This window comes from Schistocerca piceifrons, chromosome 8, assembly GCF_021461385.2.
Source record: "Schistocerca piceifrons isolate TAMUIC-IGC-003096 chromosome 8, iqSchPice1.1, whole genome shotgun sequence".
Taxonomy (NCBI): domain Eukaryota; kingdom Metazoa; phylum Arthropoda; class Insecta; order Orthoptera; family Acrididae; genus Schistocerca; species Schistocerca piceifrons.
This window is the reverse complement of record NC_060145.1, coordinates 299,819,423-299,830,402: the sequence shown is the minus strand read 5'-3', so window position 1 is coordinate 299,830,402 and position 10,980 is coordinate 299,819,423. Positions and strand designations below refer to the sequence as shown.

Below are 10,980 nucleotides of genomic sequence, written 5' to 3'. Positions count from 1 at the left end.
CTAAACATCCGAGTGTCCCAGTCTATATCCGGTAAATTGAAATCTCCACCTAAGACTATAACATGCTGAGAAAATTTAAGTGAAATGTATTCCAAATTTTCTCTCAGTTGTTCTGCCACTAATGCTGCTGAGTCGGGAGGTCGGTAAAAGGAGCCAACTGTTAACCTAGCTCGGTTGTTGAGTGTAACCTCCACCCATAATAATTCACAGGAACTATCCACTTCTACTTCACTACAGGATAAACACCTACTAACAGCGACAAACACGCCACCACCGGTTGCATGCAATCTATCCTTTCTAAACACCGTCTGTGCCTTTGTAAAAATTTCGGCAGAATTTATCTCTGGCTTCAGCCAGCTTTCTGTACCTATAACGATTTTAGCTTAGGTGCTTTCTATCAGCACTTGAAGTTCCGGTACTTTACCAATGCAGCTTCGACAGTTTACAATTACAATACCGATTGCTGCTTGGCCCCCGCATGTCCTGACTTTGCCCCGCACCCTTTGAGGCTGCTGCCATTTCTGTACTTGCCCGAGACCACCTAACCTAAAAAACCGCCCAGTCCACGCCACACAACCCCTGCTACCCGTGTAGCCGCTTGCTGCGTGTAGTGGACTCCTGACCTATCCAGCGGAACCCGAAACCCCACCACCCTATGGCGCAAGTCGAGGAATCTGCAGCCCACACGGTCGCAGAACCGTCTCAGCCTCTGATTCAGACCCTAATGTTCTGCCAATGAATCGCAGCCTTTGGTTTGCTCTACCCACAACATTATCTATGTGATCGTTCCACTTAAGGTTATTTGTAATTGTAATCCCTAAGTATTTAGTTGAATATATAACCTTACGATTTGTGTGACTTATCGCGTAATCGAAATTTAGCGGATTTCTTTTAGTACTCATGTGACTAACTTCGCACTTTTCTTTATTCAGGGTCAACTGCCACTTTTCGCACCATACAGATATCTTATCTAAATTATTTTGCAACTCGTTTTGGTCATCTGATGACTTTACAAGACGGTAAATGACAGCATCATCTGCAAACAATCTAAGACGGCTACTCAGATTGTGTCTTATGTCGTTAATATAGATCAGGAACGATAGAGGGACTATAACATTTTCTTGGGGAACGCCGGATGTTACTTCTGTTTTACTAGAAGACTTTCCGTCTATTACTACGAACTGTGACCTTTCTGTCAGGAAATCATGAATCCAGTCGCACAACTGAGGCGATATTCCATAGGCAACCAGTTTTGTTAGAAGACGCTTGTAAGGAACGGTGTCGAAAGCCTTCTGGAAATCTAAAAATATGGAATCAATTTGACATCCCCTGTAGATAGCACTCATTACTTTATGAGTATAAAGAGCTAGTTGTGTTTCACAAAAACGATGTTTCTGAATCCGTGCTTAACTATGTGTCAATTAATCGTTTTCTTCGAGGTAATTCGTAATGTTCGAATACAGTATATGTTCCAAAACCCTACTGCAGATCGACGTTAGTCATATGGGCCTGTAATTCAGCGGATTACTCCTATTTCCCATTTTGGATATAGGAGTGACTTGAGCAATTTTCCAGTCTTTAGGTACGGAACTTTTTGTGAGCGAGTGGTTGTATATAATTGCTAAATATGGAGCTATTGTATCCGTATACTCTGAGAGGAACCTGACGGGTGTACAGTCCGGACCGGAGGCCTTGCCTTTATTAAGTGATTTAAGCTGCTTTGCTACACAGAGGATATCTACTTCTATGTTTCTCATGTTGGCAGTTGTTCTTGATTGGATTTCAGGAATGTTTACTTCGTTTTCTTTGGTGAAGGAGTTTCGGAAAACCGTGTTTAATAACTCTGCTTTAGTGGCACTGTCATCAGTGGCTTCACCGTTGTTATCGCTCAGTGAAGGTATTGATTGCGTCTTGCCTCTGGTGTGCTTTATGTATGATCAGAATCTCTTTGGGTTTTCTGCCAGATTCCGAGACAGAGTTTCGTTGTGGATATTATTAAAAGCATTTCGCATGGAAGCACGCGCTATATTTTGAACTTTGCCAAACTTTGCCACTCTTGGAGATTTTGCATTATTTTAAATTTGGCATGCTTTGTTTGTTCCTTCTGCAAGAGCGATCTGACCTGTTTTGTGTACCATGGGGTTCAAATGGCTCTGAGCACTATGGGACTTAACATCTATGGTCATCAGTCCACTAGAACTTAGAACTACTTAAACCTAACTAACCTAAGGACAGCACACAACACCCAGTCATCACGAGGCAGAGAAAATCCCTGACCCCGCCGGGAATCGAACCCGGGAATCCGGGCGCGGTGTACCATGGGGGATCAGTACCATCACTTATTAATTTAAGTGGTATATATCTCTCAATTGCCGCCGATACTATGTCTTTGAAATCATTCCACATCTTTTCTACGTTTATGTGATCAGATCGGAAGGAGTGGAGACTGTCTCTTAAAAATACGTTAAGAACATTTTATCAGCTTTTTTAACTAGAAGTACTTTGCGTTTCTTTTTGATGGTTGTGGGTGTTACGGCATTCAGCCTAGCAGCAACTGCCTTGTGATTACTAATCCCTGTATTCGTTATGATATTCCCTATTTGTCCAGGGTTACTTGTTGCTAAGAGGTCAAGTTGCTTGCGCAACCATTTACGCTTCGAGTGGGCTCACGAACTAATTGTTCAAAAGAATTTTCTGAGAAAGCATTCGGTACAATCTCGTTTTATGCGTGCCGCCGGCTTTAAACGTATATTTTTTCCAGCATATCGAGGGTAGATTGAAGTCACCACCAACTATAATTGTATGAGTGAGGTACCTATTTGAAATGAGATTAGAGTTTTCTTTGAACTGTTCAGCAACAATATCTTTTGAGTCGGGAGGTCGGTGAAACGATCCAATTAATAGATTAGTGCGATTGTCAGATACGAGGGTAATCCCAAAACTAAGGTCTCCTATTTTTTTATAAGCACATAGACCTGTTTATTTCTACAATTGTTTACATCAGTTTAGCTATTTTTCGATATAATCACCATTTCTGTCGATGTATTTTTGTAGACTCTGTGGCAGTTTTTGTATACCCATGTCATACCAACTCGCCGCCATGCTGTTCAGAAAGTTATGAACCACTTCTTTCACCTCGTCGTTGGAGCTGAATCGCTTTCCAGACAAATGTTCTTTTAACCTAGGGAACAGGCGATAGTCATTGGGAACCAAGTCAGGACTATACAAGGTGTTACAAAAAGGTACGGCCAAACTTTCAGGAAACATTCCTCACACACAAAGAAAGAAAATATGTTATGTAGACATGTGTCCGGAAACGCTTACTTTCCATGTTAGAGCACATTTTATGACTTCTCTTCAAATCACATTAATCATGGAATGGAAACACACAGCAACAGAACGTACCAGCGTGACTTCAAACACTTTGTTACAGGAAATGTTCAAAATGTCCTCCGTTAGCGAGGGTACACGCATCCACCCTCCGTCGCATGGAATCCCTGATGCGCTGATGCAACCCTGGAGAATGGCGTATTGTATCACAGCCGTCCACAATACGAGCACGAATAGTCTCTACATTTGGTACCGGGGTTGCGTAGACAAGAGCTTTCAAATGCCCCCATAAATGAAAGTCAAGATGGTTGAGGTCAGGAGAGCGTGGAGGCCATGGAATTGGTCCGCCTCTACCAATCCATCGGTCACCGAATCTGTTGTTGAGAAGCATACGAACACTTCGACTGGAATGTGCAGGAGCTCCATCGTGCATGAACCACATGTTGTGTCGTACTTGTAAAGGCACATGTTCTAGCAGCACAAGTAGAGTATCCCGTATGTAATCATGATAACGTGCTCCATTGAGCGTAGGTGGAAGAACATGGGGCCCAATGAAGACATCACCAACAATGCCTGCTCAAACGTTCACAGAAAATCCGTGCTGATTGCACAGTTGCGTGCGGATTCTCGTCAGCGCACACATGTTGATTGTGAAAATTTACAATTTGATCACGTTGGAATGAAGCCTCATCCGTAAAGAGAACATTTGCACTGAAATGGTACGGAAACATCTGGTTCTCCCGTAGCACTCTCCATACAGTGACGTGGTCAACGTTACCTTGTACAGCAGCAACTTCACTGACGCTGACATTAGGGTTATCGTCAACTGCACGAAGAACTGCCTCGTCCATTGCAGGTGTCCTCGTCGATATAGGTCTTTCCCAGTCGCGAGTCATAGGCTGGAATGTTCCGTGCTCCCTAAGACGCCGATCAATTGCTTCGTACGTCTTCCTGTCGGGACACCTTCGTTCTGGAAATCTGTCTCGATACAAACGTACCGCACCACAGCTATTGCCCCGTGCTAATCCATACATCAAACGGGCATCTGCCAACTCCGCATTTGTAAACATTGCACTGACTGCAAAATCACGTTCGCGATGAACACTAACCTGTTGATGCTACGTACTGATGTGCTTGATGCTAGTACTGTAGAGCAATGAGTCGCATGTCAACACAAGCACCGAAGTCAACATTACCTTCCTTCAATTGGGCCAACTGGCGGTGAGTCGAGGAAGTACAGTACATACTGACGAAACTAAAATGAGCTCTAACATGGAAATGAAGCGTTTCAGGACACATGTCCACATAACATCTTTTCTTTATTTGTATGTTAGGAATGTTTCCTGAAAGTTTGGCCGTACCTTTTTGTAACACCCTGTATAGAGTGGGTGGGTGATTATGTTCCACTGAAGCTGGTGCATGAGGGCAACGGTTTGCTGAGGGATGTGTGGGCGAACGTTGTTATGGAGAACGTGTACGCCCTTGCTCAACATCCCTCTCCTCCGGTTCTGAATTGCCCGTTTGAGTTTTTTCGGAACCTCACAGTACCTGTCAGCGTTAATTGTGATTCCAGCGATTCAGCTCCGACTACGAGGTGATAGAAGAGGTTCATTACTTTCCGAACAGCATGGCGGCGAGCTGGTATGACATGGGCACACAATAACTGCAACAGCGTCTAAAGAATGCATCGACAGAAATGGTGATTATGTCGAAAAAAGCTAAATGTTCAAGCCGTAAACTGATGTAAACCATTGAAGAAATAAACAGGTCTAAGTTCTTATAAAAAAATAGGAGACCTTACTTTTGGGATTACCCTCATATATCCTCTACCCATATTCTTTCGCGGGAACTATCTACTTCAATTTCACTACAAGATAAACTATTTCTGACAGCAATAAATACTCCACCACCGACTATATTTAATCTATCATTTCTGAACACTGTTAGATTGTTTGAAAACAACTTGGCTGATCTTATTCCCAGCTTTAGCCAGCTTTCCGTACCTATAACTATTTCTATTAGGGCTTGGAGCTCTGGTTCTTTCCCAACACAGCTACGACAATTTACAATTACTATACCGATCATTTCTACAACTATCTTACTGTGTTTTACCTGCCCTCTTTTAGACGGACGCCCTTTCTGTGGTTTCCTGAGAACTGCTCAGTCCCTTACTCACAGCCCCCGCTGCCCACGTAGCCGCTTCCTGACCTATTAAGCGGAATCCGGAAACCAACCAACCGACGGCGCAAGTCAATTAATCTGCGGCCTACACGGTCACAGAATCGCCTGAGCCCTCTGATTCAGACCCTCCACTCGGCTCTGCACCATAGGACCACAGTCGGTTCTGTCGACGATGCTGCAGATGGCGAGCTCTGCGTTAATCTCGCAAGCAAGACTGGCAGTCCGTACCATTTCTGCTAACCACCCAAAACCAGAGAGAATCTTCCGATCCAAAGCGACGCACGTCATTGGTACCGACATGGTACCTACAGTTGGCTGTACCCTGTACTCTTCATGGCATCCGGAAGCACAGTTTCCACATCCGGAATGAGTCCCCGCAGTATGCACACGGAGTGCACACTGGCTTTCTTCATCTGTTTGACAGCCATGTTCCTAAGGGGCCCATTACGCGCCTAGCGTTGGAACTCCCAACTACCAGCAGATTCACTGTGAATGCCCAGACCTTGTGGACGAAGAAGCTTCCTCTTGAACAGGTTGGACGACTGCATCAGGCTCAGAGACTTTGCCAGCCACAGATAACGCCTGAAACTTGTTCGTCAGATAAACCAGGGAGGCCCTACGATCGGCCCCTTGGAAAGTCTTTCGCTGCCTGCTAGACTTTGGAATGATCTCCCACTCGACCACAGGTGAGGGATCAAGCTCAGTGCAGGCAGTACCCAGGGTGGCCACAGCAGTGGGTCGATCGGGGGACACACACATGGGACGTGCTCGATGTCCCTGGCATACCCGTGTCCAGCCCCCACAGTGATGCCCTCGGCAGCAGCTTCAAGCTGTGTGACGGAAGCCAACACAGCCTGGAGCTGTGACCGAAGGGTCAACAAATCAGCTCGCATTTGTACACAGCAATCACAGTTACTATCCATTTCTGAAGTCGCTCCTGTTTGAAGCTTGTAAAAATATGTAATAAACGAACAGTGTACTCGTCTTTTTAGCAGTAGGAACTCGTGGTGCACTCTCACTGACGGTCTAACCGGATTTATTGAAAACACCAAAAAAGCTACGTTAATATCTGTCCACTGTAATGGACAGGTGCACCATAAGGTGAATTCCACAGTGATAGTCATGGAGATGTAGTCAGGTGAGTGCATTCGGTCATTGATACCGTGAGTTAATTGCATTGCACAAATGTCACAGGAAGGCAAACGCTATTGAGAAATGAACTAAAAAAATGATTTTGTCATTTCAGGTTGATATGCCCCAATTATCATAAGGCTATAATTTGATTAATGATTTGACTAAAAATGCACTTTGTAACGTATTGTTTTTATTCACTTGAAGTTACTTTACAGCTTACAGTGTTACTTCATGCACATCATTTTATAACTACCAGAACATCGTATTTGGTGGATCTAGTTAGATCAAGGTCCACCACCGAAGCCGAGGCAGTAGTGGAGCAGTGGGTGGGTGCCTGGTAGACGACCGAATAGACGTCATAGAAACAGCATTGTAAAACCATTCACTTATTATTTAGCACTACAATAGTCATTTAGTCCCCGGGAAGCAGTACACGAGGAAGGCGCTGTGATCAGCGCGCAGCCCACAGCCGCGGGCAGGCATCGGCGTTGTGCAGACGCCAACTATACAGCAAGGCCGCTGACTCAGTGGGATGAGAACCCAGCGTCAGCCACACTTCATAGTTGCACCTAAACAGCATCGGACTGAGGCCCGAGGTGGTGGACCCGTTGTATGAGGTGCGGCTTACAACAGCGTAGTCTGACCACATCAGACGTAGACACCAAGGTGTTAACAGATACAAGTGATGACCATTGAACGGCTGCACGTTCCTGGGCAACAACCAGAGGCCTCCAGGGTGGAAGGCCGACAACATTGACAAAGGGCTCCTCCGTGGCCCGCCGGTTAGAGAGAGCTTAAGTCCGCAGCATTGGGGCACCAACCGCAAAGGCTGCAGCTCTCAGTGGCAAGTCTAGTCGAGCTATGTAGACTCGTGGATTGACGTAGGTCCCTTTGCAGGATTGGTGGCCAGCAGACAGTGATACTGTTGACTAAAAATGGAGAGTATTTGTTTGGTATTAGCCCATTCTCGTTTTACTACGGTGTATGTGAAACCTGTTGATTCTATACGACCGGCGCGGAAGTCGCGGAAGACGTAGAGCTTTTTGTCCAGGGTCACCAATATGAGATTCTGGATACGGATCGTAATATACGTAATAAAAAGTTCCCAGGATTCCTATATACACATATATTTTACCATAAAGACTGATACACATGAACACTGCATGAAGTACAAAGGCAGACTGAATTAAACATGGTGGCTCATCAGAGCAGTTAATGTGACAAAGATTGTAATTTGTGTGGTCGATGTGATCTATCGACGCCACAAACTTAATGTTGTCGACATTCTGGAGGTCTTTGTCAGGTATCTGAATCTGAACAGTTTGCACACCTTTTTTCGCATTATAGAAGTTTAGTGCCATTGTCTTACTTGCATTTATTACCAATTTGTTGTGACTGAACCAGTTTTCAATATTGTTCAGTATCTCTGTTGTAGACTTTGAAACATTTTCATTTCTTTACTTCACTAGTACACTTGTATCATCAGCAAACTGGATGATGTTCTCGGAGAATTTGTTTAGGTTGTTCACATATAACTGAGGGCAATGGCCTTGCCGCAGTGGATACAGCGGTTCCCGTGAGATCACCAAAGTTAAGCGCTGTCGGGTGTGGTCGGCACTTGGATGGGTGACCTCCAGGCCGCCATGTGCTGTTGCCATTTTTCGGGGTGCACTCAGCCTCGTGATGCCAATTGAGGAGCTACTCGACCGAGTAGTAGCGGCTTCGGTCAAGAATACCATCATAACGAATGGGAGAGCGGTGTGCTGACCCCACGCCCCTCCTATCCGCATCCTCCACTGAGGATGACACGGCGGTCGGATGGTCCCGATAGGCCACTGGTGTCCTGACGACGGAGTGCTTATCTGTTTTCATCGTGTAAACCACAATATGTTCATGGCTTGGGTGTAAAGAAACTAGACCATTCAGGCCTCGGTGTCTTTGCCTTTCTGCTGCACGATGTTATTTATGCTTCTGGCCTTTCTGCTTGGCAACAACTTGGACCATGACACTTCGTCAGCAGTACTTGCTGCATCAGAAGACAAGTCTGGCTTAACTCTGTTCAGCACTCTGACTTGACCTGCTTTCCTGGCTTCTTGCGTTAACTGAGGAAGGAGTCGCAATTTTTATCCAACCTGATCAAGTAAACGGCGAACACGTCTCCTTCCTTCAGAAAATCCGGCCTCCAGATTTATGGCCAAGTTTCCTCTGCAAAGACATACCATCTATAAGTTGTTAGTTATCTACAGAATACTTGTTTTCCTCTTTACATTAGCTCAGCTTAAGCCACACGGTTAATTGGCTTATTCTTAATTCTGAATACAGTTTTCTAGGTTTAGTCCACTGGATTGCCTTGCCTTTCTATAGGACAAGATCCCACTGATTCATCACTTAGAGACTAGAACAGTAAGATTATTAAATTCTCCGATCTCTATAAATTCCTCAGCAAGCATTTCACAGTTAAAAAAAACTATCTCAATTCTCCCGTACCTTCCTCACTTAGCCTCGTCTACGAAGATCGTTTCCTATTAATTGTTAGTGGACTAGTACTTAGATGCTGCAGTTTACCCACTCAACTTCTGTTGTTTCCGCTCATAGGCAGTAACCTATAGAGCCGTCAAGTAATAAACTAATAAAATAAAATTACCAAATCTCTTCCTTCTGAGCAAATTCCTTCATCAAATCATTTTAACAGCAAGCGGTTTCACCTGTTTTTTATGCTTGCCGTTTTGATACATCATATGGAACTTTGTCCTTGAAAGAAAAGGTACTGCTGCGTGTATCCAAGATACAAATTCTTAAAATTCTGCTTACACAAAAACTACATACTGTACGATCAATCTTAACCCTTTCGCGACCGAACTGATGCAAATTTCGGAAATTACTGTAAAAATTGGTTTCCTCCTATTGGAATGGATGCTGAGTAAGGACACGTTTCTAAATTTTGATTGTTGTGTATAGTTTTATAATGGTTCCCAACATGTATTCCTCCTCGAGTCCATTGGGACATGTGCGTCCCACTCAGAATAATATTTTTACTAGGGATTAGGATCTGTAAAAGGAAGAAAGTAAATACTGTTATTATGTCAAACAAATTTATTTATTCGCAGCTTAACATTTTCATGAGATTTTGCAAAACATGGCTGAAAACAGAGGTACTTTACTGTAGCTACATACGAAATTAGTCCGTATCTCTTACTTCCGTGTACTGCATCGCCTGCATTGTCTCAGTGTGCTCCTTGCCGGAAAAAGGTTTCCAGCTTGCAGCAAACTGGCAGGCTAATGATCCAGTTACAGTTTTTTCAACTGCTCATCACCCGGAAGACATAAGATTCGTCACAAGCAAAAATAGAGGTGGTGCAGCCTCAGATATATGCGGCCCTGCATCTGTAGCAGGTTACGCAGCTGTAATGGGAGCTGTAGACCAGTTCGAACAGCGGAGAGAAAAACATGCTATTGGAAGTAAGTCACTCAAATGGTGGCATTGTCACACTTATTTTCTTTTATACTTTTCAGTAGTAAACAGTTTCATCATGTGGAACTCTAATAATGAAGGAAAATGTGACCAACTTTCTTTCCTCCTTGCTATTGTAAGGCAGCTTTCAATTGAGAGAGATATAAAGAGAAGGGAAGGCAAAAATCCATCACAAAAAAATGGGTGTTTGTGGAGTTTTCCGTTCCATATCAAATCATGGAAAATAAAATAAGATTACAGCACCGAAAAAAGTACATTCTAAGACAACAAAACAACTCTTTATTGAGCACTCCGTTTTGAGGCCACAACTGGCCTACCAGGACCATCCGACCGCCGTGTCATCCTCAGTGGAGGATGCGGATAGGAGGGGCGCGGGGTCAGCACACCGCTCTCCCGGTCGTAATGGTGGTATTCTTGACCGAAGCCGCTACTATTCGGTCGAGTAGCTCCTCAGTTGGCATCACAAGGCTGAGTGCACCCCGAAAAATGGCAACGGCGCATGGCGGCCTGAATGGTCACCCATCCAAGTGCCGACCACGCCCGACAGCGCTTAACTTCGGTGATCTCACGGGAATCGGTGTATCCACTGCGGCAAGGCCGTTGCCAACAAAACAACAAACCACGAAGGAATTATCGGAGTGGAAAGGAAATCGCTAGATGTGATATACATGTACAGACAAACAGATGATTACAATTTTCGAAACATTAGATGAATTATTCAAAAGAAAGAGTTCACTAATTGAGCAAGTCAGTAACGTGTTGGTACACTTCTGGCACTTATGCAAGCAGTTATTCGGATTGACGCTGATTGATGTTGTATTGACGTTGTTGATGTCCACCTGAGGAATTCTATCTATCTGGCG

The 10,980-nt window shown here is 44.4% G+C and overlaps 1 pseudogene; it reads right to left on the bottom strand.

Annotated features, from left to right (window-relative positions):
* Positions 1 to 10,604: 10,604 nt before the first annotated feature.
* Positions 10,605 to 10,722, bottom strand: LOC124712756 (annotated as a pseudogene).
* Between the last annotated feature and the right edge of the window lie 258 nt (positions 10,723 to 10,980).